Consider the following 17,972-nt stretch of genomic DNA (forward strand, 5'->3'; position numbering starts at 1 on the left):
CACCTTTATCCCCCTCTTCCCTCCCACTGGCCCCTCAGTCTGTTCCATGTTTCCATGTCTCTGGTTCTATGTTGTTTGTTAGTTTATTTTGGTCATTATATTCCTTTTATAAGTGAGATCATGTGGTATTTGTCTTTCACCACTGGCTTATTTCACTTAGCATAATGCTCTCCAGGTCTATCCATGCTGTTGTGAAAGGTAGGAGCTCCTTCTTTCTTTCTGCTGTGTAGAATTCCATTGTATAAGTATACCACACTTTTTTGATCCACTCATCTATTACACTTAGGCTATTTCCAGAACTTGGCTATTGTAAACAGCACTGCTGTGAACATAGGGGTGCATAAGGTCTTTTGAATTGGTGTTTCAGAATTCTTAGGGTATATTCCTAGCAGTGGAATCACTGGGTCAAAAGGCAGTTCCATTTTTAATGTTTTGAGGAAATTCCATACTGTTTTCCACAGTGGCTGCACCAGTCTGCATTCCCACCAGCAGTGTGCAAGGGGTCTCTTTTCTCCACATCCTAGGCAGCACTTGTTTTTTGTTAATTTATTGATGATACCCATTCTGACAGGTGTGAGGTGATATCTCATTGTGGTTTTAATATGTTTCTCTCTGATGGCTAGTAATATTAAGCATATTTTCATAAGTCTCTAGGCCCTTTGTATGTCCTCCTTGGAGAGGTGTCTGTTCAGGTCCTTTGTCCATTTAATTGGGTTGTTTGTCTTCCTGGTGTTGTCATATGAGTTCTTTATATATTTTGGAGATTAAGCCCTTTTCCAATGTATCATTAGCAAACACTTCTTGTATGTTTTCCTATGTGGTCAGTTCCCTCTTCATTTTGATGATGGTTTCTTTAGCCATGCAGATAATATTTAATTTGATGTAGTCCCATTTATTTATTTTTTCTTTTATTTCCCTTGCCCTAGGAAATATATCAGCAAAAATATTGCTATGTGGGGTATCTGACATTTTACTTTCTATGTTTTCTGCTAGGATTTTTATGGTATCACAACTTATATTTAAGTATTTTATACATTTTGAGTTTACTCAGGTGTACGGTGAAGTTGATGGTCTAGTTTCATTTTTTGCATGTAACAGTCCAGTTCTCCCAACATCATTTATTGAAGAGACTATTTTTACTCCATTGTAATTTTGTGTCCCCTTTGTCAATATTAATTGACAAATAGAGACATGGGTTTATTTCTGGGCTCTTTATTCTGTGCCATTGATCTAGGTGTCTGTTCTTATGCTGGTACCAGGCTGTTTTGATTACAGTGGACTTGTGTATAATTTGATATCAGGTATTGTGATCCCTCCAAGTTTATTCTTCTTTTTCAAAATTGCTAAGGCTATTCAGGGTCCTTTTGGTTCCATATACATTTTTGGATTATTTGTTCTAGATTAGTGAAATATGCTATTGGTATTTTAATAGGGATTACATTGAATCTATAAATTGCTTTGGGTACTATGGACATTTTAAGAATACTATTTCTTCCAATCCATGAACAGGATATATGCTTCCATTTATTTGTATCTTCCTCAATGTTTTTCTTCAGTGTTCTATAGTTTTCTCAGTACAGGTCTTTTACTTCCTTGGTTAAATCTGTTCCTAGGTACTTTATTTTTCTTGTCTATATAGTAAATGGGATTTCCCCCCGTAGTTTCTCCTTCTGATAGTTCATTGGTGGTGTACAAAAATGCCATCGATTTCTGAATATTGACCTGGTATCCCACTACTTTGCCAAATTAACTTATTCGGGTGAGATTTTTGGAGCCTATAGGGTTTTCTATGTACACTATCATGTTTTCTGCAAATACTGTCAGCTTTACCTCCTCCTTCCCAATTTGGATGCCTTTTATTTCTTCTTCTTGTCTGATCACTGTGGCTAGAATATGCAGTACTATGGTGAGTAAGAGTGAAAGCAGACACCTCAGTCTTGTTCCTGATCTTAAGGGAAACACTTTTAGTTTTTGCTCATTGAATATAAGTTAGCAGTAGGTGTCTTGCATATGGCCTTTATTATGTTGAGGTATGCTCCTTCTATTCCCACTTTCCTGAGTGTTTTTATCATAAATGGGTGCTGGATTTCATCAAATGCTCTTTCAGCATCTATTGATATGCTAATGTGGTTTTTGCCCTTCATTTTGTTTATGCAGTGTATTACATTTATATGTGAATTTTGTACCATCCTTGCATCCCTGAGATACATCCCACTTGGTCATGATGCATGATCTTTTTAATATATTGCTGGGTATGTATTACCAAAAGTTTGTTGAGGATTTTAGCATCTATGTTCATCAGAGCTCTTTGCCTCTAGTGTTCTTTCTTTGTTGTATCTTTACCAGGTTTTGGAGTTAGGATAATACTGGCCTCATAAAAAGAGTTTGGGAGTCTTCCCTCTTGTTGAATTTTTTTTTGGAATAGTTTGAGAAGGGTAGTGCTTAGTTCTTCTTTAATTGTTTGGTAAAATTTTCTCATGAAGCCATCCAGTCCAGGGCTTTTGTGTGCTGGGAATTTTTTGATTACAGCTTCAATTTTGCTAGTTGTTATTGGTCTATTCAGGCTTCTACTTCTTCCTGATTTAGTTTTGGAAGATCATATGTTTCTAGAAATTCATCTATTTTACCCAAGTTGTCCAATTTCTTGGCTTATAGCTATTCATAGTAATTTCTTACAATCCTTTGTATTTCTGTGGCATCAGTTGTTACTTCTCTTTTGTTTCTGATTTTATTTATTTGGTTCCTCTCTCTTTTTTCATGATGAGTCTGGCTAAAAGTTTGTCAATTTTGTTTATCTTTTCAAAGTACCAGCTCCTGGATTCATTGATCCTTTGAATTGTTTTATTAGTCTTTATGTCATTTAATTCTTCTCTGATCTTATTTCATTCCTTCTACTCACTCTGGGCTTGGTTATTGTTCTTGTAGTTCTATTTTTTAAATTATATTTTATTGATTATGCTATTACAGTTGTCCGTAATTTTTTCACTTTGCCCTCCTTCCACCCACTACCCTCTACTTCTTCAGGCAATCCCCACACCATTGTTCATGTCCATGGATCATGCATTTAAGTTCTTGGGTACTCCATTTCCTAGACTGTACTTTACATCCCCTTGGCTATTCTGGGACTACCTATTTGTACTTCTTAATCCACTCACCTCTTCCCCCATTCTTCCTCATGCCCCTCATATCTGGTAACCATCAAGCCAGATATGTATCCATGATTCTCTGTATCCATGATTCTGTCTCTGTTGTTGTTTGCTTAGTTTGTTTTTTAGATTCAATTGTTGATATGTATTTTTTGACATTTTATTCATAGTTTTGGTCTTCTTCATTTTATTAAATAAATCCCTTTAACATTTCATATAATAATGGTTTGGTGATGACGAACTCCTTTAGTTTTTCCTTGTCTGGGAAACTCTTTATCTGCTCTCTGATTCTAAATAATATCTTTGCTGGGTAGAGGAATCTTGGCTATAAGTCCATGCTTTTCATATCTTTGAGCATTTCTTGACAATCCCTTCTAGCTTACAGTTTCTTTTGAGAAATCAGCTGACAATCTTATAGGAACTCCTCTGTAGGTAACTAACTTCTTTTCTCTTAAGATTTTCTCGCTCTTTTTAACTTTTGGCATTTTAATTATGATATGTCTTGGAGTGAGCCTCTTTGCATCCATCTTGTTTGGGACTCTCTGTGCTTCCAGGACTTGCATGTCTATTTCCTTCAAAATCATGGAAATTCTTTTTCACTATTTTTTTCAAATAGATTTCCAATTTCTTGTTCTGGTACCCCTACGATGTAAATGTTGGACCTCTTGAAGTTGTCCCATGTCTGCTTATACTACTCTCTTTTTTTCTTTCTTTCTTTTTTTTTGCTTCTTTTTTCTTCTTCTTCTTCTGATTGGTTGTTTTTTTTTGCTTCCTTATGTTCCAAATCATTGATTTGATTCTCAGCTTAATCCAGTCTATTGTTGTTACCCTGAAAATTGTTCTTTATGTCAATTACTGTATCCTTTATTTCTGACTAGATCTTTTTTATGCTGCTGAGTCCTCTTAGTTTCCTGAGCATCCTTATATCCATTGTTTTGAACTCTGCATCTGATAGATTATTTATCTCCATTTCATTCAGCTCTTTTTCTGGAGTTTTGATAAGTTCTTTCATTTGGGCCATGTTTCTTTGTCTCCTTGTTTTGGCAGCCTCCCTGTGTTTGTTTCTGTGTATTAGGTAGAGCTGGTATAACTCTGTGTCTTGGTAGTGTGGCCTAATGTCGTAGGTGTCCTGTAGAGTCCAGTGGCATAGCCTCTCCTTTTTAACCAAGCCGGGTCCTTGAGGCACACTCTTCATGTGGCTGAGTACACCCTCCTCTTGTAGTTGAGCTGTGGTTTTTGTTGGCAGATCAATAGGAGAGATTTATCCAGGCCAGTCAGCTGAAAGGATTGGCTATGTCCAGTGACCACCAACCTTGGCCCTCTGTGGAGGATAAGCTGAGCCAGAGCAGGGTGGTGGTGCTCGACATGGTCTTTAGCTGTCCACTGAGTGCACTGGAGCTGGGGTTTCCCAGGTGGTGCAGGCAGAGGTCAGCCCCCACCTGTGTTTTGCCTGGGGTCACCCTGCCTGAGCTATAAAGCAATCTGAGATGACTGCTGCTTGTGCTGTGTTTGGAGATTACCTGGTGAAGTCCAGCTGTGAATGTAGGCCGAATGCTGCTAGTGCCAGGCCTGGAGCCCATTGAAGCCAGCTGTAGCTTGTTTGATGGGATTTAGGATGTTGTGAAGCATGAGCCAAGACCAGCCATCCATATGGAAAACCAGCTTGGGTGGACCTGTAAGTTGGATAGTGCAGAGTCTCTGGGGATCTGTAAGTTGGGTCAGTTCAGCAAGGTTGATGGAGTCTGAGATATGGCACCAGCTTGCTGGTTCTGTGTGGAGACAGTTTAGAAAAAGGACAATGGCCTCTGCTTGTCTTGATGCCAGACACTTCAGTTTCTCCCTGTGTACCAGTGGTGCCTTTCAAGCTGCTACCCTGGTGCTGGAGCTCAGAGGGAGTGAGTCTGGCTGTAGGTTCTTTAAGAGGAGCTGCTAGGGGCTCTAGCAGTGTCTTTCACCAACTCAATCCATGCTGGCTTTTGCAGCCAGAATTTGTGGGATTTTCTCTTCCTGGCACTGGAACCCTGGGCTGGGGGTCCTGGTGTGGGTTTCAGACTCCTTGCTCCTAAGCTGTCCCCTCATGAATTTTTATTCAACACATGTGGGTGAGGAACCAGCCTGTTTCATGTCTGTACCCCTCATACGAGTCTGGATGGATGTGGTTTCTTTAATTCTGGAGTTTTCAGACTTCCATTCAACTCAGTTTCTGACAGTTCTGAGTGATGGTTGTTCTATATTTTAGTTGTAATTTTGATGTGGTTTTGCAAAGAGGAGAGCCATGTCTGTCTTACCGCCATCTTGACCAGGAGTCTCCTCCAGTTCTTATAGATGTAGGGTTAGGTTGTTTATTTGTGATTTTTCTATCTTCTTTAGGTAGGCCTGTTTTGCTACGAATTTCCCTCTCAGGACTTCCTTTGCTGTGTACTATAGGTTTTGGGTTGTTGTGTGTTCATTTTAATTTGTTCTTAGGTGATTTTTAATTTCTTCCTTGATTTCACTGTTAACCCATTTATTATTTTAATAACATGTTATTCAGTCTCCATGTATTTGAATGTTTTTGAACTTTTTCCTTGAGGTTGATTTCTAGTTTCTAGCCATTGTGACCTGTGAAGATGCTTGATATGATTTCAATTTTCTTGAATTTGTTGAGTCTTGTTTTGTGACCTACAATATGGTCTATCTTTGAAAATGATCCATCTTTGAAAAGAATGTATATTTTGCTTCGTTGTGGTGAGATCTTCTATAGATACCAATTAAGTCCATTTGATCTAGGGTGTTGCTCATTGCCACAATATCCTTGTTGATTTTTTATTTGGACGATCTGCCTATTATTGACAATGGTGTGTTAAAATCCCCTACAATGATTGTACTGCTGTCAGTCTCCTTCCTAAAGTCCTCTTAGATTTTCCTTATGTACTTAGATGCTCCTATGTTGGGTGCATGAGTTTACAAAGGTTACATCTTCTTCTTGGACAACTCCCTTAAATATTATATAGTGACCTTCTTTGTTTCTTATTATGACCTTTGTTTTCAAGTCTATTTTGTCTAAGTATTGCTACCCCAGCTTTTTTTTCATGTCCATTTGCTTGGAATATATATTTTTTCCATCCCTTCACTTTCAGCCTTTTGTTCTGAGGTGGGTCTCTTGTAGGCAGCATATGTTTGGGTCATGATTTCTCATCCATTCAGCTACTCTGTGTCTTTTGATTGGAACGTTTAATGCATTTACATTTAAGGTTATTACTGATAGGTATTTATTCATTGCTATTTTTTTACATTTGTGTTTCTGTTCCTCTCTTTTTCTTCATCTTCTTAAAGCAGTCCCTTTAGCATCTCTTGCAATGCTGGTGTGGTGGAAATGTACTTTTTTGTTTGTTTGGGAAGCTACTTATTTCACTTTCCATTTTAAATGAGAGCCTTCCTGTGTAGAGTAGTCTTGGTTGCAGGTCTTTGCTTTTCATTACTTGGAATATTTTATGCCATTCCCTTCTGGATTGAAGTGTTTCTGTTGGGAAGTCAACTGATAGCTTTATTGGAGCTTCGCTGTATGTTACTAGCTAGTTCTCCCTTTCAGCCTTTAAGATTCTCTTTGTCTTTAAATTTTACTATTTAATTATGATGTGTCTCGGTGTTGGAATATCTGGGTTCATATTGATTGGGACCCTCTGTGCTTCCTGAACTTGCATGACTTTCCCCCTCACCAAGTTAGGGAAGTTTTCTGTCATTATTTTTTCAAACAGGCTTTCTATTCCTTGCTCCTTTTCTTCTGCTTTGGGTATCCCCATGATGTGAATATTGTTACATTTTATGTTGTCCTGCAGCTTTCTTAAACTGTCTTCATTCTTTGTGAGTCTTTTTTCATTTTGTTGTTCTCACTAGGTGTTTTCTTCCTACCTTGTCTTCTAACTTGCTGATTCAATCCTCTGCTTCACAAACCTGCTTTTAATTCGTTCTAGTGTATTCCTCATTTCATAGATTGTATTCTTCATTCTTTCCTGGTTCTTATTCATAGTTTCCATGTCCCTTTTCATTATGATGTAGTTCCCACTAAGTTCCTTGTAGTTCTCACTGAGTTCCTGGAACATCCTTATAACCATTACTTTGAACTCTATGTCTGATAAATTGCTTGCCTCAATTTTATTTAGCACTCTTTCTGGGAATTTCTCCTTACCTTTCAATTGTGGGTTGTTTGTTCATCACCCCATTTTAGGTGACTCTTTTTGTTTGTTTCTGCACATTAGATTGATCTGCTTTGACTCCTAGTCTTTGTGGGATGGCCTTCATGTGGTAGGAGTCCTGTGAGATTCAGTGGTGCACTCCCCTTGAACTCCTGTGGTGGATACTCTAGGGATGTAAGAGAATATATTATAAGGTAGAAAGGTAGAAAGAGAATAATATTATAAGAAAGAAAAAGCAAATGAAAAAAATGTTAGTAAAGGAAAGAAAAATGGTTTTGAGGGGATAGAGGGAGGAGAAATGATAAGAATAAGGGTTAGAAACCAGACTAGGAAAGGGAGAAAATAAAATTTAGAATGAAAATATGACACGGCAGGGGGAAGGAGAAATGGAGTAGGACAGGGGAACAGTAAAATATAAGGTTTAAAATTTAAAAAATAGTGAACAACTAGGGATAAAATTGAAGAAATGCAACAACCACCCCAATATCACAGATGACTGAGCAAATATTAATAAAGGTGAGATGACAAAAAGATATTAAAGAAAGGAAAAAAGAAGGTGAGATGACTAATGGAAAGAAAGATGGTTTTGAGAAGATTCAGGGAGGAGAATTAGTAAGAGTGAGGAATGGAAACAAGGCATAGAAAGGGCCAAATAAAATTTAAAACAAAAATAAGAAGGGGAAGGAAGAAGGCAAAATGGAGTAAGAGAAGGGAAGAGTATAATGTAAGATTTGAAATAAAAATAAAATAAAAAAATAAAATAATAAAGTATGTATAAAATAAAAAATAATGAAATAATTGGAACAAAACTGAAGACAAACAATGTTAAAAAGCTATGCAGGAGAAAAAATAATGCAAATAATGAAAAAGAATGAGGCGGAATTCATTGCAGCACAGTCTCGTGTTGGTTGGCCTACCGTCTCGTCCTTCAGGACCCATCCCTGATGTCAGCTGGTGTCCCAGTCTAGCTTTAGGCAGCTCGTTTGACATTACAAATGATCCACAGTCTGTGGCTCTCTTCTTCAGGCTTGGCTGGTCCTCGCTGTTAGGCCCTGCTGGCTTTTTATCAGCACAAGGCCCAGGCGTGGTTCATCTAACGTCTGACAGCACCACATGTACCACCTCTACCTGCCTCCAGAAGGGGCCTCTGGTGTGAAGAGGGTGGGCTCCCTGGGAGGAGCTATTTGGTCTTCAGGGAAGATAATGTTCCCTGAAGGGGTGTGTTCCCCCACCCCTGTGCCGCAGGTCTTGGTCTGTCCCAGACTATTTCCAATAATGTATAGTTTCTGATGAATTAGCTGTCTGTTTCATGGGAGAGGCCTATCTATGTAAAAGGTCAGCTCTTTCTTGCTTTGCACTGATGGCAGCTCTGTATGAGAGCCTAGGCTGGGCAGGCCCTTGAATAGCTCTTGCTGTGCCAATTTATAATTTCTCTGCTGTGCTGTTTTCAGTGGAATAGGGCCCGAGGAGGAGCCAGCAGAGTGTCTGATAAAAGTGCATAAAGGGAGCCTTTGGAGATTCTCTTTCTTTCCTCTGCAGATATGCGCCTGGCAGGGGATTCTCAAGCCTGGCCTTACTGTTCTGCTGAGTTTGCAATCCTGCAGGTGGGGGATGCGCACGCCTTCCCCTTTTCAGAGGTCTGTACTCCATGGTTTGAGGGGCCCTATGTGTCTGCAAAGACTCTCAGGCACTCGGCTCTTGCTCATGTAGCTCCTAGCTCACTGCTTGTGCAGGAAGCTCAGACCCAAACCCTCCATTCTGCACGAAGACCTCTGCTCGCCAGCTGTACTGGGTGGGACCCCAAAATCCCTTTGTCGTGCAGCCTCCTACTCTTCCTGGCCAGCTGGGTTCAGTGGGCGCAGACCACTCTTTCAATCTGGCCTCTTTGTTGGCAGGGCAGCTGTGTGTACACACAGGGTCCGTGAATAGCCATGCCTTTGCTCCCCTCTTTAAAAAAGTCCCTATGTGGCACCCACACTGCAGCCCCAAGCCACTTCCTGGCTTCTGTGCACTCCATCTCCCCAAAAGGCAAGAAGTCTTTCTTGGTCAGGGCTGGCCTCAGCCTGCTGGTGCCTCCGACAGTTTTAGGAGATAGACTTTCTCTCTTGGAGTCTCCAGGTTGGCGCTTCAGTTATGGACGTGCTGCTTGCTGTGTGTGTGCAGCTTGAGACTCCCAGACCCTGTGTATCCTTCCAGGTCTCTCCCAATTCGGGTTGGGGGTTCCCTATGTGGGACTGGGGCTCCCGCTCTGGGTGGGGCCGGAGCTATAAGCTGTGTTTCCTTTCCTCTGTTCTCTCCTCTGCTGCAGGTATTTCCCCTTCAACTTATCAAACCTCCTACTAGATGATACAAAGCTTCCTCTGTGCTCCTTGGCCTCAAAAACTCATATTAGCTAAGTTCCCATTGATTGTTCAGGTCACTTGTCAAAAGATCAGCTGAAAATTTGTGCTGGGGCAGAACAAGTGGGTTCAGTTTCCACCTACTCAGCTGCCATCTCCCTGTCCCCACCCCACCCCACCCCACCTCATCCCACCCCGAACTTCTTCAGTTAGAGTTTTTATGGAGACTTTATTATGTAGGCATGATTCATGAAATCATTGACCTCTAGTAATTAACTCAACCTCTAGTCCTTCTCCCTCCCCAGAGGTTAGTGTCATGTTGAAGGTGATTGAAATAGCAGAGGGGACATGAACCAGCAGCCTCGCTTCTCCACCCTCTCCCTTTGCTAGTGTCCTTTACCTCCCCTTAGTATCCAGTAGCAGTCCCTGTATGCCTAGGAGCTGTCTACCGTGAAGTTGATGGCAGCAACACACTGTGGTGAAGCCAGCTCATGGGAGTGGTGGACTGTAGAAAGAGCTCAGGTCTGCAGTTTCAGTCTGTTCCCGAGAGCATCGTTGTGGGTGCCAGTTACAGAAATAATCCCCAGTGAACCTGTTTCAGGTCATTCCTATGGTTTTGGGTTTGTTTTTTTTTTCCAGATTTGTTGCCTCCACCATGCTAATGACTGCTAAAGGCCAAGGAAGATTGTGTTCTCTTGTGTTTTATTTCAGCGAAACATTGGAGTATGGTCTAAGTAAGCCAGAGAAACTTCAAACATTTGTTGACATTTTATTTTCAGAATATCAATTTCCCTCTGATTTGGGATCATGTCTGTCTGTGTAAATAGATCTTGCAGGATCCAGTGACCTGAGAAGGGCTGTTCATTGTGAGGTGGTGTCTCAGACCAGCCTTGCGGCAGAGAATGGAATGTCCCAGTGATGGCAGCTGTGCTTGTCTACTTGCTTGGTCTGTACGATTTCTGCACATTTATCTGGTGATTTATTGCAAGCCCAGCTGCTTTGCTTATTTTTTCAGTACTTGAAATTAAAACAGATTCATTTGTAAGTGAAGCTCAGAGAGAAATAATATTAAATATGACTTCCCATCAGACATGGGGCAGAAGGTACAAGTTTGTCTCATGATTTAAAGCCATTTGCAGACAGATGCACGGTTATTTAGAGTAGACCTCTGGATATTGGCTGCAATGCATTTTTAGCTGTAGGAGGTGCTTTCTCTGGGGACTAGAGCTTAAAAACAACTGTGTTTTTCTGATTAGCATAACTAGCACTAGTAATCCAGAAATAAAATGAGACTTTAAAACACATGTGCAGACATTCACGCCTACACACATTCATTCATGCTTTTACACACACACACACACACACACAGAGTACTGTATGGATTGTGAAGTAGAGTTAAAAAGAACCAAGTGGAAATATTTCTAATAGAGAGAAATAAAAGGACCAGTTGAGGCTGAAGGAAAGGAGGCTAGGAAAGGTGGGAGGAAGCCCCGGAGATCCCTGTTCAAAATGGCCTGGAAGAAGTTTTTACAATGACTTTGTCCTTCAGAGTAGAGAGTTGGTGTCGGTCCAAACAGGCCAGTTTTTAAAGAGCAGCATTCAGTTTCTTCATTCATCCACAATTTTTACTTGTTCCTGTATTTATTTACTCACTTTGTCATTTTAACAGGTTTTTAATGAGAGACTGGGCTGTTTCTTCCTCTTTGCTGGCTCTGTGGTCATGCCTGGGCGACTCAGAATTACTAGGGCCAAGTACCCGCTTTGTGTGAGTCTACGAGAAATGGACTTAAATTATTTTTGTAGTGACCACATGCAAACAGAGTAGGCAAAGTGCTCTGGGACCACGGAAGGAGTGGCCAGTAGCTTTGCTAAAAAGAATGGTTATTATGGTTGTTGGTCCCTGAGAACTGGTCTTCTCACGCAGTCCTCTTTTCCAGAAGACCCTGAACGCCAGGGGAGTCTCTTTTCCATTTTCCTGTCCCCACTCATGTCCCTTCTCTACCTATTTTCTCCAGGGTTTCGGTCTCTTATATTCTCATTCACTTAAGACTTAAAATTAACCACCCCTACCTTTTAGTTAAATTTGGGGAGGCCCTGAATATTAGCTCCAGTATGGCTAACTTCTGACCCTAGTTCCATTAAAAACAACAAAACAAAACAAAAAAGCCTTTCCAATATCTTCTCAGGTTTCAAGCAGGACAAACAGTAAATATTCCTGGCAGTACTGAACAACCCCATGAGTGCAAGAGGCATCCCCAAAGAAGATGAAAAAGGCAAAGGACACTACCCTCCCAAGATCCAGAGCCGCGTCCAAAGATAATCCAAAGAGAGAAAGTCTTAGACAACTTCTCTAAGAGTTGGCAACAGTCAGTAGGACCTGAGTCACAAATGAAGTGTAAACCTACACTTCTGTCTGCCCGTATTTTCAAGGGCCCCAACCTGAAGTGCCAAGTTTAGTTCTCAGGACACAGTATAAGAGAAACAAGAAGGCAATAGCTCTCCCTGGAAAAGAATGGACAGACGACTAAGGGATACCCAAAAGCAAATCCACAAATCGCAATGGAAAGATGTAATTCTTACAAGTGTTTTTGTCTGCCAATCTGAATTTGGAAAGGAAGGGACAGTGTAAAATTATTCCTTCCTCTCTCCACCAGGCCCCTCAGATAGAGGTCCGGGAGAGCTAACTTTGATAAGAGCTCACCCTTGGCTGGCTTCTGCCTGTGTTCCCAGGATCACTCCGCAGGCTCTTGAGTGAGTAAGGTGTTCCAGTTGGTCTCACTCTGGTCTCTGGAAACTATGTAGAGGAAGAAAAATAATTTTCCTTCTGCTCTTTATGGTGAGTACTTGGCTGAGACCCCTTTTTCTCTAGGGCACTTTGTAAATGATAAGCTTATCTTGTTAAAAGTTCTCCACTTTGGCCACTGTAATCCAAGATTATTTTTGGTAAAGTTAACCTGTTGTGTAGCCTTAAAACAACACAATGGAGTGAATTCAGCTTAAGTTGGGCTGTGCCTGGCCCTGGTCTGGCCCTGGTCCAGAAAAATAAATGCTTGAAGTCTGAATGCTCATAACATGAAGCGGTGGAGCTAGGATTCCAGAAGGACTTCCCCACCTCTTCCAGAGGCAGAGAGACAACAGTGAGCTCAAGGGGTGTACCAGGTACCTTTGCCAGCTTGCTCGTTTCCCCAGGGCCATCTGGAGTCTCCTTCAGTTCCCTCTTCTGACTCTGGAACTGATAAAGGATAAACTGAGGCATAGTAAAAATCTTAAGAGTTTATTTGAGCAAGAATTGATTCAAATTGGACAATACCCAATGTAGCAGAGAGCAAGGAGCCCTGAGAAGGAACTGTACAAAATGAAAGAGCTTTCTAGGCAGAAGGGAGTGGGAACAAGGAAGTTATAGTAGGTGAGAAAAGAGGTTTGGCTCTTACAAGATTCCGGCAGGGGTGCCCAGACTTTTGGCATCTCTGGGCCACACATTAAATACACTAACGCCAATGAAAACTGATGAGCAAAAAAAAAAAGTTTTAAGTAAATTTGCAATTTTGTGTTGGGCTGCATTCATAGCCACCCTGGGCTGCATGCAAACCAGAGGGTTGGACACCCCTGCTTAGAGGATGGCAGAGGCCCCTCAGGCAGATTACCTCGCTAGTGATGATCAGACGATTCCTGAATGACGGATTTAAGATTGCATTTCTGGGAGAACTTGTGTGGTTCAGTGATGTGTAGCTTCACACAAGTGACTCCATTTTGGGCCTGTTGTCTTGTTTTTAACAGTAAACATTTTGGATATTAGCCTCTTATGAGAAGTGATTTGCAAACATTTTCTCCCATTTTGTAGGTTGCCTTCATTTTAAAAAATTCTTTCACTGTGCAGAAGCTTTTTTGCTTTTGGTGCCACGTTCAGAAAAATCACTGCCGAGGCCAACATCAAGGATATTTCCCTCTGCGTTTTATTTTAGGAGTTTTATGATTTCACGTCTTAAATTTAAGTCCTTAATTCATTTTGAACTCTTTTTTGAGGGGTGCAGGGGGGAGTGGTTTAAGACAGGGATCCAATTTTATTTTTCTGCATGTGGTTATCCAGTTTTCTCAACACCATTTATTGAAGAACTTCTCCTTTTCTCTATTGAATATTTTTAGCCCCCCTGTCAAATATTAAGTGACCTCAGAAAAGTTCTGGAGAGCCGTCAAGAGACCGTGAATGAATAAAACAAGCAAAGCAGCCATTAATTACAGCCATTCTCTGTAATTAAAAATAAGGAGAGATTTAGAGATCAGAGATGACTTAAGGTCCACAGGCAGCATCCCAGCTGCTACCTGTTTACCCTTTATTAGCTGGCTGCCTCTTGGGATGAGACATGCTTTTCTTGGACCTTGGTTCCTATATCTCTTAACTGGGAAAGTTGACTAGATCAGACCTTTAAATCTTTTCTTTTCTGCAGCAATTGAGAAATGTGATGACCTTCCCAGTGCCAGTCCCATCCATTGTCCCTAAACCTCTTTCTCTCCCATAAAAGAAGTTTCAGAAGAAAGCAATTAAAGTGCCATTGTTCTAGGATGGCCTTGAATTCTCATTAATTTATGTGTGAATTTTGCAATTTTAACGATTGTTAGTACTAAGTTACTTGTGATCTCCTTACATTGTTATAGACAACTGCTGAAAAGGACTCCACGAAATGGAAAGAAGCATTCTAGATTTCACATTGTATTCTGCCTCTGCTGAACTGAATGAGGTTAACGTAGCCAGGTCTGACACTGCTGTTCTTAGAAAGGTCTGTTTGTAAAGTTGGCCCTTGGCTGGCATCTGGGAATTTGGTAAATAGTTCTGTACATCGATATGAAGTTTGTCCTAATTGATAAGGGTGGCACAGTGTGTCTAAACTGTGCAAACAATATGGCTTATGCTGAACATCTGCTTTCTTTCTGGGAGTCTGAAATTTTGACATGTGCTAGGTAGGGTGTCTGTGTGGCCAGCTCCCCAACAAAACCTTGGATGCTGAGACTCTATTGAACTTACTGGGTAGACAACTCTTGACAGACGGTGTCATAATTTGCTGCTGGAGGAATTAAGCACGTCTTGTGTGCCTCTACTGGGAGAGAACTCTTGGAAGTCTGCACCTGGTTTCCGCTGGACTTTAAGCCACATGCCTTTCCCCTCTGCTGATTTTGCCTTGGAGCATTTCGCTGATGTCTATGTGCAGAGTCTTGTGGGTCCCTGCAGCAAATCACTGAACGTGGAGGTGCTCTTGGGGACCCCTGGAGTAGTGCCACTTACTAATTAAAAAAAACCAAAACAAAACATTTCTTGAACAAATACTGCCTGTGGAATATCTTTTGTATGAGGAGACAGAGTAATGGGGGAAGAAGGAAGGTGAAGACACAAAGACATGCCCAGTGTAGTGGGTGAGATTGGGAACAAATGCAGTGGGGGGTGATGAGCAGGTGGGGTGGACGAGAGGGCATGGGGTGTTGAATGTGGGCTGGTGTCTCAGAAGCTAACTTGAGATTTAAAATGGAAATATGAGTGTTGTGATATATGCTTCTTTTAAATTCCACTTCAATGTAGAGGTGATTTTGCCGGATTTAAGTTTGGGTACAGGGAGAAGCCCTAGGAAGTGTTAGAAAAGAGTGAGGTTGTATTTGAGCAGCGCTGTTCCGAGACACAGAGATGAAGGATTATGTGGTTAGCCTTTTCCTAACGAAGGGGGAAGGTGTTAGAATTGAGTGAGGGACACTTTTGCATAGTCCTCAGGTTAGGGCCCAAGGAATTCCAAGTCAGCTGAATGGAACCTATATCCTTAAGGAGCAATAAGCATTGGCTTGTGAAAATGACTTACTGAATGCTTTCCGTGTGACAGGTATTGTCCTAGCTTATATAGGCATTGAACCTTGTAGCATCTCAACAACCTAGGAGATAAATACTTTTCTTTTCATCCCTATATTACAGAAATGGAGTGGAAAATCAAAGAGTTACTTTTCCTCAGGTTATAGAGTGTATAGACCTTTAACTTCTGTGTTCTACTCTGTGGAAGTTACTGTAGGGTTCATTCATTGAAGATGTGATTTTTTTTCCCCTTAGCATATGCCTTTTCTAGGAATACTCTAGAGCCCATCCAAGAATACTGGCTCACTGGGGAGAAAGGAAGAAGCCTCTCTACCTGCCTAACGCCATGGCGACGGCACAGGGGGAGCCGGGGGGAAGCCGCCAGTTCAGTGGTTAAATGCCTGGCTTTGGAGCCAGAGGAGCCTGGACTGGACCTCCTCTGCTGCTTACTGGCTGGCTGATTTTGAACAGGTTACTTCGATTTCTCTGTGCCTCAACTACTTGATTTATAAATTGGGGGAAACTATTACCTACCTCTGGTTATTGTTGGTTGTTGTGAGGACTCAATGCCATAAAATCATGACTCCAAGTCCTTGGCGCACTGCCTGGTACATAGTAAGTACTCAACAAATGGTAGCTATTACTAATCAGCGGGGGATAGGTTATTCTCACACCAATTTTGATTTCATGGCCACTTTTAATTTACTGCTAATTACATTTTGATGGTATTTGCATATAGTATTTAATTGACTGAAAAATCCCATTAATACTTCATAATGGAGTACACAAATTACATGGGGAAAACATTGTTAGAATGTTATAAAGGAAGGCCCACTTTTTCCTTTCATAAACATCTGTATCTCATGAGGGTGACTGTATCTCAATGGTAACTCTGTTTCATCCAGATGGAACCATTGGACTCCTCACGAGCAGGGGATGAAGTCATTTTATAGCTTTACCCCTTTGGGTAAACCCCATCCCTGATCTGTATACCAGCAGGGAAAATGCTCTTTCCCCATTCAGTGTTCTCTCTACCACCACCACTGCCATGTCAATCAGCTCCCTTCCCTGGGGTAAATGTCTGACTCCTGTCTTTACTCACTTGCCAGCATTACTCTTAGGAGGAGAGTCTTAGTGATTCTGGTAGATCCTCAGATCCCACCTTCCGAACATTAGTCAGTTGCTGGTTTCACACACACAGGGACAACTGCCGGGACTTCTCTGGGATTGTTTTTCCACCACCTTTATGCTGCCTCTAACAATGTCCCAGTGGTGTCCTCAACCACATGTCACTGGCTGCCTTCTTTCTGCACCCTGCCTCCAACCTGTCTCGAAAAAGGTAAGAAAAATTGTTCCCAGGGCCACTCATGGATTTCTAGCCCTTGGTGACCAAAAATCTCTGCCCCCAACTTTGAATCCTTGTCATGGTCATCAACATGTCCTATTACAAGGCTTGAGAAATGGGGTCTGAAATGAGCTTTGTGACCATTCCCATAAAGGATAGTTGAATACCCATTCTTCTGCCCACTCTTGCTGTTATTTAAATCCACTGGGACTCCCTAGATCAGGGGTCCCCAACCCCTGTGCCATGGACTGGTACAGGGCTGTGGCCTGTTTGGAACCGGTCCACAAGTAAAGCTCGCCGGAGCTCTAGCTCCTATCTCCACCTGCCACACCCCCATTCCACAGTGGGGCAAGTGGAGCCCATCTGAGCTCTGCCTCTTGTTCCCTCCCTGCCTCCCCATCTTCCATGAAACTGGTCGTGTTGCCAAAAAGGTCGGGGATACTGTTCCAGATCTTGTCCACCTGCACTTCTGTGTAGCCTTTGTTCCCTAGTCTTCTGTTTGCACTGTGGATGTGAGGTGTTACTTTATACTTGTTCATATTGAAACTCATCATTTGTTATTCCCATTTAAAATATTTTCTGTCATTCTAGAGTTCTAACTATACCCATCAATCAAATATCATTGAAAGTTACATGAGAAAATTCTCGATCTATCTTCTGATGGTGTGGAACACATTGTTGTTTGTATGTCAGCCATTCGTGTGCAACGTCTTCAAAGCTCTTTGTTAGATGCACATGCCTCCTGCACTATTATTTACTTAATATATTTAAAGCCCAATGTCCCCTGGGGGGGGTAGGATTGCTGAATGGCTCATGCACCTGGGAGAAACTCATGAAGATCTCCTTGCCTTGGTATTTACTTTTTTAGTGCAAATCTCAGATCAGTTAATTATACCAACAAGATTGTAGCTGGATCATCCTTACCTACTTTGTGATAGAGAGGATCATATGAGATGTAAAACAGACTACACATATTGCTTATGGAGGCTGTCAAGCTATCTGAGAAGGAAACTAAATAAGTTTCCCGAGATTTATCCTTTTCTTGGTTGCCATGCAGTTTCTAAATCACGGGGCTGTGATGTTCTTAGATGGGCCAAAGAGGAGCTACCCTGTCCCTCACTTGAAGATTCATCATTCACA

This window comes from Desmodus rotundus, chromosome 1 (genome assembly GCF_022682495.2).
Source record: "Desmodus rotundus isolate HL8 chromosome 1, HLdesRot8A.1, whole genome shotgun sequence".
NCBI lineage: Eukaryota > Metazoa > Chordata > Mammalia > Chiroptera > Phyllostomidae > Desmodus > Desmodus rotundus.